This window comes from Sander lucioperca, chromosome 11 (genome assembly GCF_008315115.2).
Source record: "Sander lucioperca isolate FBNREF2018 chromosome 11, SLUC_FBN_1.2, whole genome shotgun sequence".
Classification (NCBI taxonomy): domain Eukaryota; kingdom Metazoa; phylum Chordata; class Actinopteri; order Perciformes; family Percidae; genus Sander; species Sander lucioperca.
In genome coordinates this window covers 20,127,220-20,145,054 of record NC_050183.1, presented here as the reverse complement: position 1 = coordinate 20,145,054, position 17,835 = coordinate 20,127,220, and positions in this window count along the sequence as shown.

Below are 17,835 nucleotides of genomic sequence, written 5' to 3'. Positions count from 1 at the left end.
GGCATCATGATTAGATTGCTCGGCCAGAACAATGCAAGAGTTTGTTTTTGGCTTTGCTACTTTTTGTTGTCTTCCTAATTTGGAGACATATCAATGGTCAGGAACATGTGGATGGTACTCTGGAGATTGAGGTGGGGGGGGGGGGTTTCAAGATTGCCCACCTCCCTAAGCACCTCCACAGTTTCCGCTCTGGGGACTTAATAATTCTCCTGATATATATCAATTATCACTACCAAGCCACCTTGGGGCTTCAATGTTTGATAATAAATTGATTTATCTTCAACATTTTTCAATATCATCTTTGTCTCTTATCACCAGGGCAAATATGTGTGAGGAAGAAGGCGTATAGGGCTGAGGTTAGAAGCAGTGGTTGGTTTTTGACACCGCAACATCTACACATAGACTATTAATTCAGAACATTGCTACATCTCGTCCCTGCCCCGCCAGTATTCAACCCTTCAGTGATCAGATAAGAGTATAGACATAGATCACTGGGCTTTGCGGCACCGCTGATTACATCTTCAGCAGCATTATGCAGAAGAAGCTCCATAAATAAAAGCGATCTAGCGGACACAAAGTCTCTAAACACCTCATGTTTTATTGATATTATGCACGCAAACAGTCGGCGTTCATCCCTCAGATCGTTTACCGCTTCAGTTCATCTCACAGGATGTCAGCAGGACCTCAGTATCACCTGTTCAACCTCCAAGTGTCTTGACAGATGATGGAAACTGGATGTTTTGCAGTAACATGTACAGTACATGTTGGAACCTGCTTGGTTATTTGCTTACAATACATACAAGAGGTCAAGATGGCTTACATTGGAATCTGTTTCAAAACAAAAGTTAGACGTAAAAGGAAGCTGTAGGGCACTGTACTCCTGCTGTACGTGTCAATATACATATTTCTAACTAATGAATCAAATATTGAGCCACATTCTGAATACACACATAATCTATAGCTGAATTTGTACAAAATAAAAAGCCCTTGTTACCTCTGCCTCCACCCTCCCCGACTGTGGGTCGTGGCCTTGCTGTGGTGTGATTTGTTGTTTTCAGCTCCATCCATGAGGGTTTCAACCTGAGTTGGCACAGTTCAGTGCTTCTCAAGTTTTCCATAGCTCTAAGGACAGCTTGATGTGAACAATCATTGCACTTTTGAGGGAAGGTTGGAGGGTTTCTATAAAGTTTTAGTTTAAAGTCTTAAAAGTACAACCTTAAATTTGAGGCTGGATGGTGAATTATATCTTAGACCTGCAGTAACTAATTTTCTTTGGCCACCTGGGGATAGCGGATATAATTTGTAAACATAACACTGACATAATATCACATTTTAAGTTAATATTGCGAACTTCTTAGCAAGCAGCTGCTCATTTACACTTCCGACAGTTACTGGGCAAAACTTTAATTTATTTGGAGTTGTGTTTCTGTCCACCTGACGAACCTACAGTAAGTCCATTACTCATCTATTTTAGCTCTGTTTTTGGTCTCTACCAACTCCATGTTCACCGGCTAGTCTCTTGCTGTGTCTGTCTGCTGTTTAGTGCTAAGCAGGCAGTGTACAGAGTGTTTTTAGAGCTTTTCTTTGCTGAAAACAGCTGCCTAAAACAGCCAAAAACAACGTTATGAGATGGGTGAGAGTGAACTAAAACAGTACATTGGCTATAAAGTGGGGAGAAAGAGGGGAGCTACAGATTCAGGTGTAGGTTAATCAAATTTTGCCCAAATTGGGTGCAAATAGATAGAAATGGGCATAAAGTGATTAACTAACAATGTTTGACTTTCATCACCCATAGCATCACCCATATTAAAAAAAGGTCATTTTTTTGCAATACCTTGACTATTACTTTTTTAAAATAACTGATATCATACCTGCTTTACTGACATTTAGTGGCACAATTCTGAACTCCATATTGTATTATTACTATACATTTAAATATTTGCAGAACTGGAGGCACAGATAAATCCATGAATAAATATATAAGTCAATATGAGTTTCTTTGGTTCATTTGTTCAGACATGGGGCACAGCTGTAGAAGCAGGTTGGCCCAGGTGGGGCTAAAGAATACAGTTTAACTTCCCCCTTAAAGCAGATTAAACCTTAGCTACAATAGATGCTGCAACTGCTCCTCTTCCTTCACCCTGGAAGAAGCTCACACCAATGCGTATGCAAAAATGCTGCAATTTAATGTTTCCTTGCACAGCAGCACAATTACCTGCTTTGCTGCTGATGAAAATGTTGAGGAGTGAACCAAGTATAAGGTATTTTGCTAATTTAATGGTGTTTTAACTGTCCATCCTTTGTGTACAAACAGCAGACCTTATAATAGGGATCACTTGCAAATAATCCAAGACGCTGCCCATGATCACAGAGTGAACTGAGAAGAAGTCATACACATTTGTGACTACATATAGGTGCAAAAATATACTATCAATATATTTAAATTCAGAGAATATTATAGCCTGGGACAACAGAAATATTATTAAATGTTGCAATTAGCCAGAAGACGCTCACTCGAAAGACAAGGTACGGTACGCAAAATGTCTTAAGTGCACCCCCACGCACAGATGGCCACGGCAGCAGTAGACAGCATTGTGTTCATTAGACAGAAAGGATCGGTAATTTTATGCACGAATGAACATGCACATAGACTGTGCTTTACTACTAGGCTATTACTTATTCAAAAACAAGAAACATTTGCAGTTACATTATGATAAGTTGGTGTGTTATTATAAGGAGAAATGTCTACTTTTTTTGATGGAAGCAATAGGCTGCCATACACAATAGCTGGAGTGTTGCTGGATAGTCGCTGTTATAATGTGCCCAGGCTTACCAACGCAGTTTGTTTCTCTGCAATGTGATATCTCTGCATCCTAAGCCATCCAGTTTTTTGCAACAGACTCATCATGATCACCACACACACTTTGATTTTACACCATACAGAATCAGATATGTAGGCATAACTCGACTCAAATGACATGCAGTATTGATACGCATCCATGCTTGGAATATCCAGCCTCTCGTGCTATGCGTCAAATTCCCTCAGCTCCTCCGTGTAATTATTCAGTCTCTAATCCTGTAATACATTGGTAATGCTGTTTATGGCCAAATGTCAAAGCAGAGGGGACAGGGAGCCTAGTCTGTGATAAAGGGTGTGATTGAGGTCCATGTTCTCTAAGGTACAACTGCTGGTGATGTATCTTCAAAGGGTGGTAGTTGATCCATAAGGTACTAATATGTACTTTTTCTAGCCTGATAAGATAATGTCAAGAACATTTGCGTTATAGCCATTTTCAGACAACTATGTCTGAGTCATGCACAATTTTATGTGATATTTGGCTGAAGGCTGCTAGAGGCTGGCAGTATAAGAATTGGACTGTTTCTCATGTTGTACTGAGTTCAGATTTGCCATCGTAAGGTAGTGCTTGTTACTGGGGTAGTACCCTCCAAAGTACAGATTTGTACAATTTCCAAGGTCACATTTTAGCTTTTAAAGAGTAACTACCGTTTTTTCAACCTGGACTGAATTTGAATTTCCCCATCCATTTGTGTCTAATAGACCGATGTGACCAAAATCTTTGAAATTGGTCCAGTATTGAGCGAGATTGCAGTGCTGAGCCAGCAAAAACTGAGCTGTAATGTAACATAATGGGGCAATTGTGCAGCCTTGATTTTTGTCCACTAAAAGTGATTGTTACTAAAAGTGTCTGACAACATTATCAGGACGTGACTTTTTGTCCGAAGACAGCGGTGTGAGAGTGGGAGTTCTGGGAGTCTGTTGTTTCAGAGTAGGCTACAGAAATTATAGGTTTGTGTTATCTTAAAGATTTTCAATGCCATGGCTCAATATTTAAATGATTTCGACAGTGTGGATGAGGTAATCAGATTGTCATGGTTTCGGTGTTTTGCTTTGAATTTTGTTCCATTTCTGTTACCTGTATTATTGATTTCTGTATGTTTTCTGTGTTTGTATATTTATTCTGTATATTTCTGTTCCCTGTTGTGTTGATGTATCCCGTTTTGTGTATTGTGGTCTGTGTATATTTTGTTGTGTATTTTTCTGTTGTGCATTTCCCTGTTCATGTTCTGCTTCCTGTTTTATTTTGATAGTCTGTTTTCTGTCTTGTCATGTCTAGTTTTACTTTCTGTGTTTTCCCGCCTTTGTTGATTGTCCTGCCCCGCCCTGATGTGTTTCACCTGCTGTATCACCTGTCCTTCATTTGTTCTTTACCTCATGTATTTAACCTCTGTGTTCCCTTTGTCTCTTGTTAGATCGTTTTGTGTCCGTTTTGCGTCCTTGCCCTGCTAGTCTGTGTCAGTTTGTATGTGTCTGCATCAGCTCCTGTTAGTTTCAGTGTTTCCTGTTTTTTGTTCAATAAATCCCTGAGCTCCAACCTTTTGCCTGCCTGCCCTCTCCTTGCATTTGGGTCTACTATCTTCCCTGCAACATAACACAGATGGCCGTATTCATTTGAGCCAGAGTATAGGCTATGGATGAGAGAGAGAGAGAGAGAGAGAGAGAGAGAGAGAGAGGCTGCAGTTGCGCAGTGTTTCGTGCGGTCAATAGGCTAATATACATCCATGGTTTTGTGTTATCTAAAAGATTTTCAATAAAAACAATGGTTAGTATTTGCTCACGTCTCACAGCCCTGTTGATTAGAAGGGGGAATCCTCTGACGTGGTGACACAGTGTTGTGTCCGAACTGTCACTGAACACACCCAGACCACAAATATCTGGCAGCAATGATCCCACTCCTGACAACATATTCTTTGGGCATATACGTAGGTATGGAGGATATATTTATTCATGATTCAAATTGAAAGTCCAAAGAGAAAATGAAGCGAGATCAAATTAAAAATATTATTTTACTACACTACTAGGAAAAATCATGCCATAATTGAATTTAAAAAAGAAAAAGCAAACTGAAAAAGCAAAGTTGAAATGTAAAATGATTTATCTTTTGAATTTTACATTTCGATTTAACATTTGGCTTTTCCCATTTTGATTTAACATTTGGCTTTTCAATTTAACATTTGGTTTTTCCCATTTCGATTTAACATTTGGCTTTTCCACTGACAGATGTCAAAAGTGGAGGCGTGGCCCAAAGGCTGGTGGGAGGGTCTGAAACAAAAAAGGGTGCAGAGGCACCTTATGGACAGCAGGGGGAGCTGACTGCTGGGAAACACAGTTGAGGAGCATCTGGCTGCAGCTTCGCTACCAGGCTGGCTTGGCCTCTTGTTTCACATTAGATGATAGAAACTGATGATGTAGGTTAAACACAAACGACATTTCATGCAACAACAGTGAAGTTTTCATGTAGTTACTGTAATTGGGCCCGTGTACTTTTTCATTCATTTGATTTCCGATTTTGAAACAATATCCAAATTTGAAAAATGGGTAATTTTAAACCTTGTTAATATTGACGACAATGTGTTCAAATGGACAACAAGCCATATTTCAGGAAATAAACTTGTCCATGATTCTATTGAGAGACTTCCAGCTGACAGCGGGGTCTGTGAGCAATACTGGCCGGCCGGCGACCAAGCGATCCCGGCCGCCACCAGCTGGCTGTCACATCACACTGGAGCTTCTCGAGTCAACAACATCGAAGTCAAAATGTGCAATTGGCCATACATTTTTGTAAAACTGCCCATATTCAAACTCTACACAGTTCATTTCATGCATAAAAAAGTCTCAGAAGTGAATTTAGAAGTGAAATAGAAGACGAAAATCTTGATTCTAGAATCAATTGCTTTTTTTTTTTTTTTTTTCAAATTTTCGTCTGCACCCGTTTCGTTTCAGACCCTCCCACCAGCCTTTGGGCCATGCCTCCACTTTTGACATCTGTCAGTGGAAAAGTCAAATGTTAAATCGAAATGGGAAAAGCCAAATGTTAAATTGAAAAGCCAAATGTTAAATTGAAAAGTCAAATGTTAAATCGAAATTGAAAAGCCAAATGTTGAATCGAAATGGAAAATTCAAAAGATAAATCATTTTACATTTCAACTTTGCTTTTTCCTTTTTCCTTTTTCATTTTTAAATTCAATTATGGCATGATTTTTCCTAGTAGCGTAGTAAAATAATATTTTTAATTTGGTCTTGCTTTGTTTTCTCTTTGGACTTTCAATTTGAATTATGAATAAATATATCCTCCATATATAGGGGCACAGCACCCACGGGAGCACTACCAATATCCCAGCTGTTGCTTCACCCTCCTCCGCCCGCTGCCTCTCTCTCTCTCTCTCTCTCTCTCTCTCTCTCCGTCCATAACGTTGTACTTTGGCTCAAATGAATACAGGTGGTCATCGAGCTACTGTATAACGACCTCATCCACATGGTCGAAATCATTTAAATATTGAGCCATGGCACTGACAATCTTTTAGATTTGCCTTTTAGATAGAACAGGAGCCTATCATTTCTGTACCCTCCCCTGAAACAACAGACTCCCAGAACGCCTATATTTGACTCCCGTTACCCTCTCCACACTGCTGTCCTCGGACAAGAAGTCACCTCGTGAGATTGATCATTTTAGTAACAGTCTGAGCCTGTCAGTAGCACTTTTAGTGGACAAAAATCAAGGCTGCATAGTTGCCCCATTAGGTTACATGGCAGCTCGGTTTGCGTCGGCTGGTCACTGCGATCTCGCTCAATACTGGACCAATTTCAAAGATTTTTGATCACATCAGTCTTTTAGACACAAATGCATGGGAAATTTTAAAAAAAATCGGTAGTTTCCCTGTTAAGGTCTATTATTGTCCCCAGGGGTACATATTTGTCCCCATAAGTTACAAACTTGGTGTGTGTACACCAAAGGTACAACAGGTGTACCACTGCCCCAGTGACGAGACATTGGACCCCTAAAGGTTAAAAAATGTGCACATTATTTCTGAAAGTGTAAATGTACAGTCTCCAAGGCTTTGAACTCTTTAAGACAGTGACACGTTTTTAGCAAATCAAAAAGCCCCCCTTTTTTAGACTCCTTTTCCCTGACACTTGAGAGGAGCGGGGTGAAAAGATGGCCTCAGTGTTTCTCTAAGTGTTGTATCGTGATCTGAACCCTCGTCAACCACACAAGGCTAAATCGCATATCTAATGTTAAAAAGGCAGGGTAAATTATGTGTGAGAGGCAACATATCCACTTCAGATTTGTAACTTTTTCAGGAATCAAAATCCATGTGATTACCTTCAAATGAATTAAAACTAGTGTTTTCACAGGTGTAACTTTTTGATAAGAAAATTTGTAAAACTAGTTATCACTTTTCATTCAAATGTCATTGTTATGCTGATTGAGGGCTTAAGGCATTGATGAAATTCATCCATGAGTGATTCTGCTTTGCACTTCTTTTCATTTGCAACTAAACACCTAATCATTCCGCCTTGTTCCATCTCAAAATCCAGATTAATTCTTGTTTGCGTTCCTCTTCACTCACAACTAAGCCGTTAAGCCTCATTTTGCCTGAAAAGATGTGCATCTTGGCATCCACCTTGAACTTGAAAGGAAAGTTGTTTTTGCTTTGGGCTTCTTGTTCATCCATGGTTCGGTTGAATGCACATACAAAACCAAGGAGCTTGTTACCCCCGCCTCCAACATCTCCCTCTGTGGTTCATGGCCTTGCTACAGTTTAGATTTGTCATTTGCAGCTGCAGTCTCCAGGGTTTTAACCTAAGTTGGCACAGTTCAGTGCTCCTCAGGGCTTTTATCTCTATGGACAGATTGGTAGGAACAGATGAACAGGGTTTTGGAGTTTCTAGAATGTTCCGTGGCCATGAGTTTTGGTGAACTCAATAGATAGGATGGAGGACAAACTTTTCTGAATTAAGTATATTTCTTTCCTTCTTAAATGTATAATTTAACTAGATAGGAATTTGTATATTGTCAGGAGATGCATAAGCCTGAGGGCTTTCGAGGTACTGTATGTACTTTAATCATACATCTGCATTTGGTCTATTGCTATCTTGAATGTAACCTGACATGCCAAATGGTTTAACACAGAACTAGTCTTGCTTTGCCAGACCCTCCTTCAAACTCCAAAGCAAGCTGGAGCAGAGTTTGGCTACTCCACATAGTATTCGGGGATGGGAGGAAAACGTGCTCTGGTTTATTGGCATTTCTTTAAACCAATCGCAATCATCTTGAGCGATGCTAAGCACCGGAGAAAAGCCTCGAAAATAGGCTCAGAAGGAACTTGTTTTGGTGGAACATGTGTATGTTTAAAAATTTTTTTTGTCATACAACAGAAAACTCAGATTGGACAGATAGTCTAGCTAGCTGTCTGGATTTACCCTGCAGAGATCTGAGAAAAGGTTAACCATAGTCCTCATAAATCGACCGGTGTTTAAAATGCCAACACAAAGGAAGCCCAAGACAGCGGATATCCGACCTAAATAAGTGAAATCCCGAATTTTCTGGCGGCAATGAAGCAATCCCGGAAGTGTAATGTCAAGGATATAGACTAACACAGAACCATCTGAGAAGCTGTCAATGGAAACTGTTTGGAAAAGGGCAGGCACTTTCAAAAAAAAAATTCCCTCGCAGATGATTGGATGAACCATATGTTTATTACATCCGCCATTGTTGTTTGAACGAACATAATTCATACGCATCACCAGCTTGTCAATAGAGGGCGCCACTGGAGCAGTTGGAGGTTAAGGGCCCTGCTTAAGGGCACCTCAGTGGTGGAAACGAGGGAGGGATAAGCACTGCTCTTTCACTTTCCCCACCCAGACTTTATCCTGTCAGTCTAGGGATTGAACCAACAACCTCCCAGTCACAAGCTCGCATCTCTAACCTTTAAGCCACAACTGTCACTTCTGACTGGCTAGTAGTCCTTACCTAGGTACCATGCATGTTTGACTCCGAACAAAGAGAATAGAAGTGAGATGCCTCACTCGGTTGCTAAAACGGAGAGCTCAACACACAGGGTGAAAAGAGGAGCTGCAGCAATGTGCAGTATGACAAAAATATGGTGTTTTTTGAACATTAAGCCATGTAAACCTATTCTGGTGCAACCCCTAAATACAATTATGAACCTGAAAATGAGTATAATATGAGCTTTTTAGGAAAAAAGTTTGAATAAACAAATATTTGTCAATTATTTGTTTATTTATGAGTTACAATTACAGCCTCAAAAAGTGTTAACATCACTTACATTATCAAATAACACATTAAAGAAGATATGCAAATGACAGCTCACATGATCTTACTGGGAAAGAAGAAATTGTTACATTGAAAAGCCTCATCGAAAAGGAATTAAACCTGCTTATTCACATATTTTGATAATGTCACCAAATGAGATGCAAATATTAGCTTGTGTCAGAAAGTATCCCTGTGTTATGCAACACTGACAATGCCACTTCAACCAACACATTAGATTTCTAAGTCAAGTATACAGTGTAGGCTCTTAAAGGAAAGGTTTCTACAAACGGGGTTTTCTTCTCGTAATTTTCATTCCTGTTGTTAAGATAACATGTTTCTCACCAGCTTAGGTGAGAAGACATAAGCCTCCATGAGACACAGCTTAAACCACCAAATCAATTTGCACATCAGTGTACCTTTGTGAAGCTTATAATATCAAGTATTCAGGGAGATCAGGGAAGCCCACAAGGCAGCCTGTAGAAAGAACGATGGAGAAAAGTGTCTCTTTCACTTTGACTACCGCTCACTAGCCTCCTCATCTCGGGTCCTTTTCCTCTTGTAACCCACAAGGGATGGAGGGGTCATAGGTTGTGTTCTGCCTCTGAGTGCTCACTTAAACTTCATTTTGCAGTATTATAATTCCTCCCCCTCAATCTCCACGCTGAGTCTGTAGTCAAATCCTTAAAGGTTTGCAAAGAGCAGCGATGTAAGAGAAATATGTATGTCGCTAAATCTCTGGAGACTCATTCCTGGGGACCATTTATCACACACATGCACACACATTCTAATCACTGAAGAATAAAAACTAAATTAAAATTCAATTTTTGCAAAGAAATAAGTGTTTGTGTGTTTGTTTTGACTACTGGATTTATTTGGTTAAAGTTACCAAAAAAGGGGAATTTAATTTGTGTTATTCTTTCTATAGTGATAGCACCCCCTACAATAATGCCCTCCAGGTGGAATGATTGTTTTGTTCTAACTGACAATATCGCTAATGTAATTTGAATGGTTCAATGTCTGAGCACTTAAATATGGGTGGGCACTAAAAAATAATTTGTTGTATTACTTCACTGCTTACAGAAAATACAGGCAGTTAGCCATGGATGTATGAAGGAGAAATGGATCGTCCTGTGCTGTTGTACATACCAAAGCACATTTGAACTGTGATGCAACCGCTTATCTTAAGAAAAAAACTATAACATAGTCAGTGACTACAAGTCTTTGAACCGAACTGAATGAAGTGATTCATGATTTCTCTATATACGTATAGTTCAGTTGAAAAAATGTTTTACTCCGACAGATGCAGGGTCTTAATGCAAGTTGCTGTCCAGTATTGTCCTTCATTGCACCTGACATTAACTTCACCTGATGTGTAATATTCTCTTCCATGACAGTCAGATTCCCTCTAAGTCACTGTACAGCGCTGCTCCGATGACATGTCATTGGCAGCTGTATAGTAATATTTTCTAATTGTTTTGGTTGCACTAATTTGAATACTGACACTGCTAAGTTTTTTTTTTTTTTTTGTCTGAGCTCTTTTGGAAATCAGCAGTTGTGTGAAATCCTTTTCGGTCTTTGGTACCATTCTTGTAAATTAAACTAATTGCCCCCAAATGGAGCGGATCAGGTAGCTTTTAAGCAACACTTAAGCACTTTTCCCATTTTGGTCCCCCTACAGGTTGGAAGCGGTCAATCTTAAATTCATGCTGTACACAAAAGTGCAACACTCTGAATGCCTTCCACTAGTGACTAGCTGAAAATGTGCACCACTATACCTATATTTAAATGATAATCCCCCCTCCACCCTCTCTACGACGGCTTTTCACCCCGCCTTTGAGTGTGGTCATTCGGAACAGTTATAAACACTTTTGACCTCCGACATGTTTGGACATGTTTCTAGCAAAACCCTGCGCTTATATAACATTTTGCTTTATCCAACTCGGGAATCTTATACCTGTGATAAGACAGGTTTAGGATAAGATTACGAAAAGGTCTTGCATGAGGACTGTACAGCGTAAGCATTCGTTTTCCTTTGCGTCTAGTTTAACCCTCTGTCTTTTATAGATTTCATTTGTGAGCAGAACCTCTGCCATGCTGCCTTTACGCAGAGCCATCACTTACAATCTCCTGAGTACCCTCCAGGGTCCACCTTGCTGTTAAATTGAAATCTCAAATGTTTAACCAACAAAGTGGTCAGCCTCAAATGTGAATTTAATATTAGTAAAATTCCTGTTTAATATGTGGGACTAACCACACTTGTTACATGAGTAGAGGTTGCTCAAATCAGTTTTAATTTCATCCGCATTGCACAATTTTCTGCACAACATTTTTTTGAGGGAGATAGGGTTGTTGTTCAGTTATCAGATTTCTCTTCAACATCTGACATAGTTTTATATGATTATATTACTGCCAGTATTGACATTTTAGTGGCTACATGTAGCATACCACACAGTTTAGGGAATTAAATGTGTAATTAAAAAACAGAGAATTAGAATATCTAGGATTAAAACATCTATTTACTACCTGCATGTTTTCCTCCCATTATCCCAGTAGTCAACATTAATAGCAGCCATAGTGGATTTTGTTTTGGCAACTACCTGTAAGTGATGTTGAGGGGAGGGCTGCGATATACTGTATATGACGGTATCCTGGCAAAATACAGCGTACAGTACAGTACAGTATGCGTAGCAGTGTGACTAACCTGATGAGCTGGATACAGTATGCATCACGGAAAACTGCATCAGAAACTCAACAGTATAAGTAGAGCAGAGCAGCTGCGAGTTCTTACAGGCAATACGCATTATTCATTTTGTGGTTTAAGAGGTGAAAAAGTGAGTTAAGTTTCGATGTTACCTAAAAGTTAAATCGAGTTGTGTTTCTTTTAGCTTTTTCTCACTTCAGATCTTGTTCTAGTTTTCAGAGGTGGATGAAGTATTCAGATTCTTAAGTAATAGTACTAAAACCACACTCTAAAAAGCCCTGTATTAAAATGTTACTTAAGTAAAGGTATGTAAATATAACTAAACAATAAAATAAAAAGTACTAAATGCTGAAAAATCTTTACTAGGTCATTATTCATTAAAAGCAGCATTTTACTGTTTTAGTTGGTTGAAGTGGAGCTTATTTTTAACTGCTGATTATTTTTACAATGGATTCATCTGCTGATTATTTTCTCTGTTAATCAATTGATTGATTATTTGGTTTGTAAAAATTTAGAAAGTAGCCAAAAATGCTATTCCAATTACTCAGAGCCCAAAGTGACTCCTTGACAAAATAATTAAATATAAATTAAAATGATTTAAATAATAAAAGTAGCTCAGGTTTTGGATGTTGCCTGTGGACCTGGACAGTTAGCTAAACTAGTAAGACATAGTGGTCAAACGGTGGAATTACAACTTCTGTGTCCTATATGTGATGCCATGTGGCCCAAAAAGGCTTTTTCCCATAGACTTGCATGGCAGTTTTCATCATGCATGTAAATCAACGGATAAATTTTTTGAAACTCAGGAACAAGTACAGATCTAATAATATGTAATACACCATAGCTAAAAACTCTCTTCATCCGTCTACATAGCCCAATACTGTGAGTTATAGAAAATACAGAAACAATCCTACCTCAGGCTTGCTGACACACCTGTCCACAGCAAACCAAAAGCTTTTGTATGCCCTAACAATGAACCTGTAGTAATCTGGCAGTTCTGGTGAATGCGAGAAGAACCGATGCACTCGTGGGCCGATTTGGGCCGTTGGAAAAAAGAAAAAAATGAGGCAATACTGGCGTTTCACGCTACTTTGGGCCGAAATTGGGCCGGTAAGGGACGGAATTGCCGGGGCTGATTTTTTGTCCCAGTCCGCCCCTGCCATTAGGTATAAAGAATTTTATGTCCAGGAAGCCTGAATCACCTTCAATTGCCCCATCTCTGCTCTGTGGGATCTTGAGATCCTGAGGAAAAAGGCAACTTGGTACAGACAAAGCAAAACAGGGGGATAACCATAGCTTTTGTAAAACAAAGAACAAAAAACCCTTCAGTTTCAAATCCAGGGTCAAATAAAACGCACTTATTGTACCATCTCCTAGAGTGTTTTGTGGCTAAAGAGAGGAAAATAAAAACATATGGTGAGCAGTGAGGACTGTATGAGTTCCTGCTGAGTGGTTTGAGTGTATGACTAGGTCACAAGATGAAATTGGGACTTGGGGAGAAACCTGTGAGAGTACGGAGGTTTGTGAATAAAGAAAAGACTGATCAGAAGCCTCAGACTAAAGAGTGGAGGTGTGCAAGAGCTCAATGTGAGAGTTTGGGCTGGGACAGAGAGCTGATGTTGGTTTCAGGACAGGAGTTGGGTTTTCTTTAATAATTTTGAGGTTTGAAGTTTTTTTTTCAACTTTTCATGTTTTCCTCTTTTGAGCTCTATATCTTATAAGGATGCAGAGGTTTTTGACAGACATCTGCCATACTGACACATGTATCAACAAGCTTTTGCTTAAGTTTGGGACTCGTAGCATTTAATAGTGCATTCCATTTACCTCGATACTCGGAAGCCGGAGCTGGGAATGCGTTCCATTTTACATTTGGGATTTTTCATTGTGGGGTTAGCTCTAGCCAGGTAAGCCATTGTTAGCAATTTTTTTTTATTGTTATTATTCATTACGGTGTTTTTTGTGCATGCAAACAGTGTAGCAACCTGTCCACAGATAGAAGTTAGACAGGGCTGTGTGTATGACTGATTTAGTGAGACACAAATAAGACAGAAGTGCTAGTAACTGTATGTTACTACAGCTTTCACTACTGTTGATGCATGGGGGTCCAAGTTCAGAAATCCAGGTCAGGGGGCGTGTTTCCGACTTTGAACTCGGAAAATCCGACTTCCGAGTACAAATGGAATGAACTATTATCCGGGATGTCCACTAAACACAGTACACTTTAGTACATTTACTTTTGGTACAATAACCCTAACCTTATAACTTTCATAAATTGTTAATTATGTTAAAAACATTACAGACAATACATGTCTGTACTGTTAACGAGCTGAAAACAGGGAACACCTCAGGCTGATGTGCACTTGCCAAATCCATCTAGGGCCTGCATGCCAGGTGTGTCTGTAACAATGGCACAATGGCAGGCCTGAGCCTGGTGTTTAAGAAACACTAAACACAGAGATCATTTTGTAGGTTTTGAAAGTTTAAATTATGTTGTCAACAATGAACTATATATAGATCTATGATTTTATCATCTTCTGTATAATGCTTCATAATCATAATGTTAGCGGTGAGTTATTGTAACGAACACACCCGAGTCTCTGAGCAAACCATTGCATGTCATGCATCAACAAAGTCTCAAAAACAGGTTCTGCTTCAGCCCAATTATGAGTCATTAAAAGTATTTGCGCATCAAATAAGTATTTTTCTGAAGGCAACGAAACCATAAACAGTCAGGCCAATGCATGGTGTCTTTGAAAAAATTGGTATTTGGTGGTGCACAGTTGGAACATGAGTGAAGTTTCCATCCACCACCACAGAGACCTGGGGCACTACCGTGTGCACATTATTGTCTACACCCTCACTACATGTTCCAAATTAGGTGAAGTGGAGGAAATAGCTGCAAAAATGAATATTTATTTATTAAATAAAAGGAAATTTGCTTTATACATATTAAATGTAGCCCCTCAAGTGGTGATAGTTCTCTTCCTGGTGCAGGCGATACTGAAGCTGCAAAATTGTCTAAAACTGTAAGACATTTAAAATAAGACATTTACTAGACATTTTTTACTACAAAATAAGGTTACTGACCTGCAGTTTCAACTAATGTTGCTGCTCTGTCCAGAAGTTTAAAGCCATGAGCACAATTGGAAAATGTTCAACTTTGGTAAACTTAATTTGGAGCAGGTTGCTGTACCTTGTGGAACAGCAGACATGTTCCTGGTGTTCATTTTCTGCATTAGCAGAATTAAGCATTACATTGGAAATCTATGGAGCACAGCACAAGACACAGCACGCTTCTGAGTCGCTTGTCAGCGAACTAGAATATGGCTGCATCATGCAAATTAGTCAATGAGACAGATAGAAAATACAAAAGCCAGTTGGAACAGATTTATTACAGATTGTGCTGTCAAACACTGAGCCACACATATAAATGAAGACCTGGAGAGGTGGCAAACTGGGATGATTGATAGCAAAAATACTAACACAAAAGCAGGCCACAGACAGGTAAGAAATGCACACACAAAGAGTCATAGAAGAATATAAACACATTTTCAAAAGATATACCCCTTTCTGTCACTGGTGTGGATACGGCTTTTCTACCGACCTGCCTATAAGAATAATGACTGGGCTGAGACAGTTTTCATGAAATCCATAGATACCTATACACCGTGCTCATCCTGCTCTCGCCTTCACACACAGTACATCCGTCTTCCCTGCTGAAGATTTCAGGAAGATTTCTCTGAGTGTAATCATGGCTGCCTGGAGAAAAGAGATGAGTTTGCTCTTCTGTTTGTTCATGATTTGGTTCTTTTTTTTCAACTGTATGTGAATTAGTATTAAATGTAGAGGTCTGTGAAACAGTTTTCTTTTGCTTGTGATATTCAGACTGAATCACCAATTTGGGAAAGAGTGGTTATTTTGCTTTTGACTGATGTATCTGTCCATGCAACACAGAAGCTGCATGTGTAGTGTATATGAACATTTAGCTCTGCATTCATCATGCTGATCAAAGTAGCATGTCCTTAGCAACATGTTGATCTTCATTTAACTATCATTGTCGATGTGCACTCCAAACTGCATGGCCACCATGCCTCTTCTTTCATTTATCCTCCATCAATATGTCTTCACAGATTAATTGAATGAATGACCTGACTCATGGAAAACCTATCTGAATAATTAGAATTAATAGAAGACACAATCCTAAAGGTACCAGAAGGATAATTTAATCCAAACATAAATGTCCTGCACTTCACTGTTTTTTTGCTTCACCTAAAAAGGTGAAGAAAAAGATGTATCCTGTAATCATCCACTCGGGTATTAATAAAGGGGACATATCATGAAAACTCATTTTTTCATTGCTTGTGCACATATATTTAGGTATTTGGAGTGCCTATCAACCCACAGACTGTGAATTATGATGTTTTTGATTTGTGAGCTGCCAATCAGAAAACATTGGATTCAACGAGACATTCAGATTTGGCTACCCTTCCTATGTCTCATTAACATATATCACCACCTATCTGAGTATCTCTACCCACGGCTGTTTCTGCATGCTGAGATTTTTAAAGATCCATTTTGTTGTAGAGAGATCTTTGGTCCAGATCACGTCTGCAGTGTGACATACAGTACAAGTGTGACTGTTGCAAAATTGATGCATGGCAGCAAGAGAGACAGAGATGAAGTAGTTTCCAGAGTGGAATATAAACCTAGCATGGCACCATTAGGGCATGGGATATTGCTCACACCAGAATCTCAGTTTCCCCCTCAATGGCTGCTTTAATGACAGCAAGAACCTCAATCTAGGCCGCCAAATATAACACTGGGATGGGCCTCAGCAGGTATCTGCAATCGAATCCACTAGCAGTACTCCCTGTTGAGATATAACTCAACTCTTTTATTGTGAAATGTGCTTAAATCCACAGGTGAAGCAAGATCAAAACAGTATTCCTGGTGTGCAGCACAGCACAGTATTCCTTTGTGCTTCCATTGCAATTCTGTTGCAATGGGGCATAATAATGAGATATACCAAGAATATAAACCATTGTCAGAATTGAAAAATAATTTTTATATGAGAAAGACAATAAACAACATAGAAATGAATTTAAAGGATATTGAGTATTGCAGAGACTAGCTGTGAGCAGAGGAGGATGCGGTTTAGAGAAAAAAAGAGGAACTGAGAAAATGAATGAGAAAATCAGTTTCATTTTTGTAAGATAAAGAAGTAACACATATTTTCTCTGAATCATGCTTATATTTAAACAATATGTAATTACTTTAATAGCACATCAGCATTTCCCAGTCACTGTGGTTCTGTGTTACGGTCCAAAATCCTCTCTCAAATCAGTATTCTGCATGTGATGAGGGGAAAATGCATACAGGGTACAGAGGTTAGGCGTGGATGACTTCACAGTGGGATTGTTTATATATGTATATTTGATGTTCCCCCGATTTTCTCACTGCCATTTCCCAGGCCAATTCCAGTGTTGATATAGGAAAGTTATGATATATGTTGTGGTGTTGCCTGCCTGCAAGGACCAGCACATCTGCAGATCAACTAGGTATTCTTTGCAGGCAATATTTAAAAAATCCCAGTAACCATGCACACTGAGCCTAATGCATTTTTTTCCGACAAAATAAAAATGCGTTTGGTGGTGCACAGTTGGAAGTTTCCATCCAGAAATGAACCTAGCCCAATTCTGGTACAATGTTAGCCAATAAGGTTTCTAGCCCTTACTGCACCAGTGACTTAATACTGGTTTCCTACCTGGAGTGTGGAGACTATACCTAGGGTTACAGTATAACATGAATCTTATGGTAAAGCTCATCAGTTAGTGAAGAGAAGCAGCTGACGCTGTTATGGCAATAATTGTCTACAACCTCCCCTGGCCAGTAGTGTTAGTGGTGACAAGCACTGCAGTGTACAGGGAATCACATCTTCCAAATTAGGAGAAGTGGAGAAAATATCAGCAAAAATGAATCTACTTTTTTATAAAATGA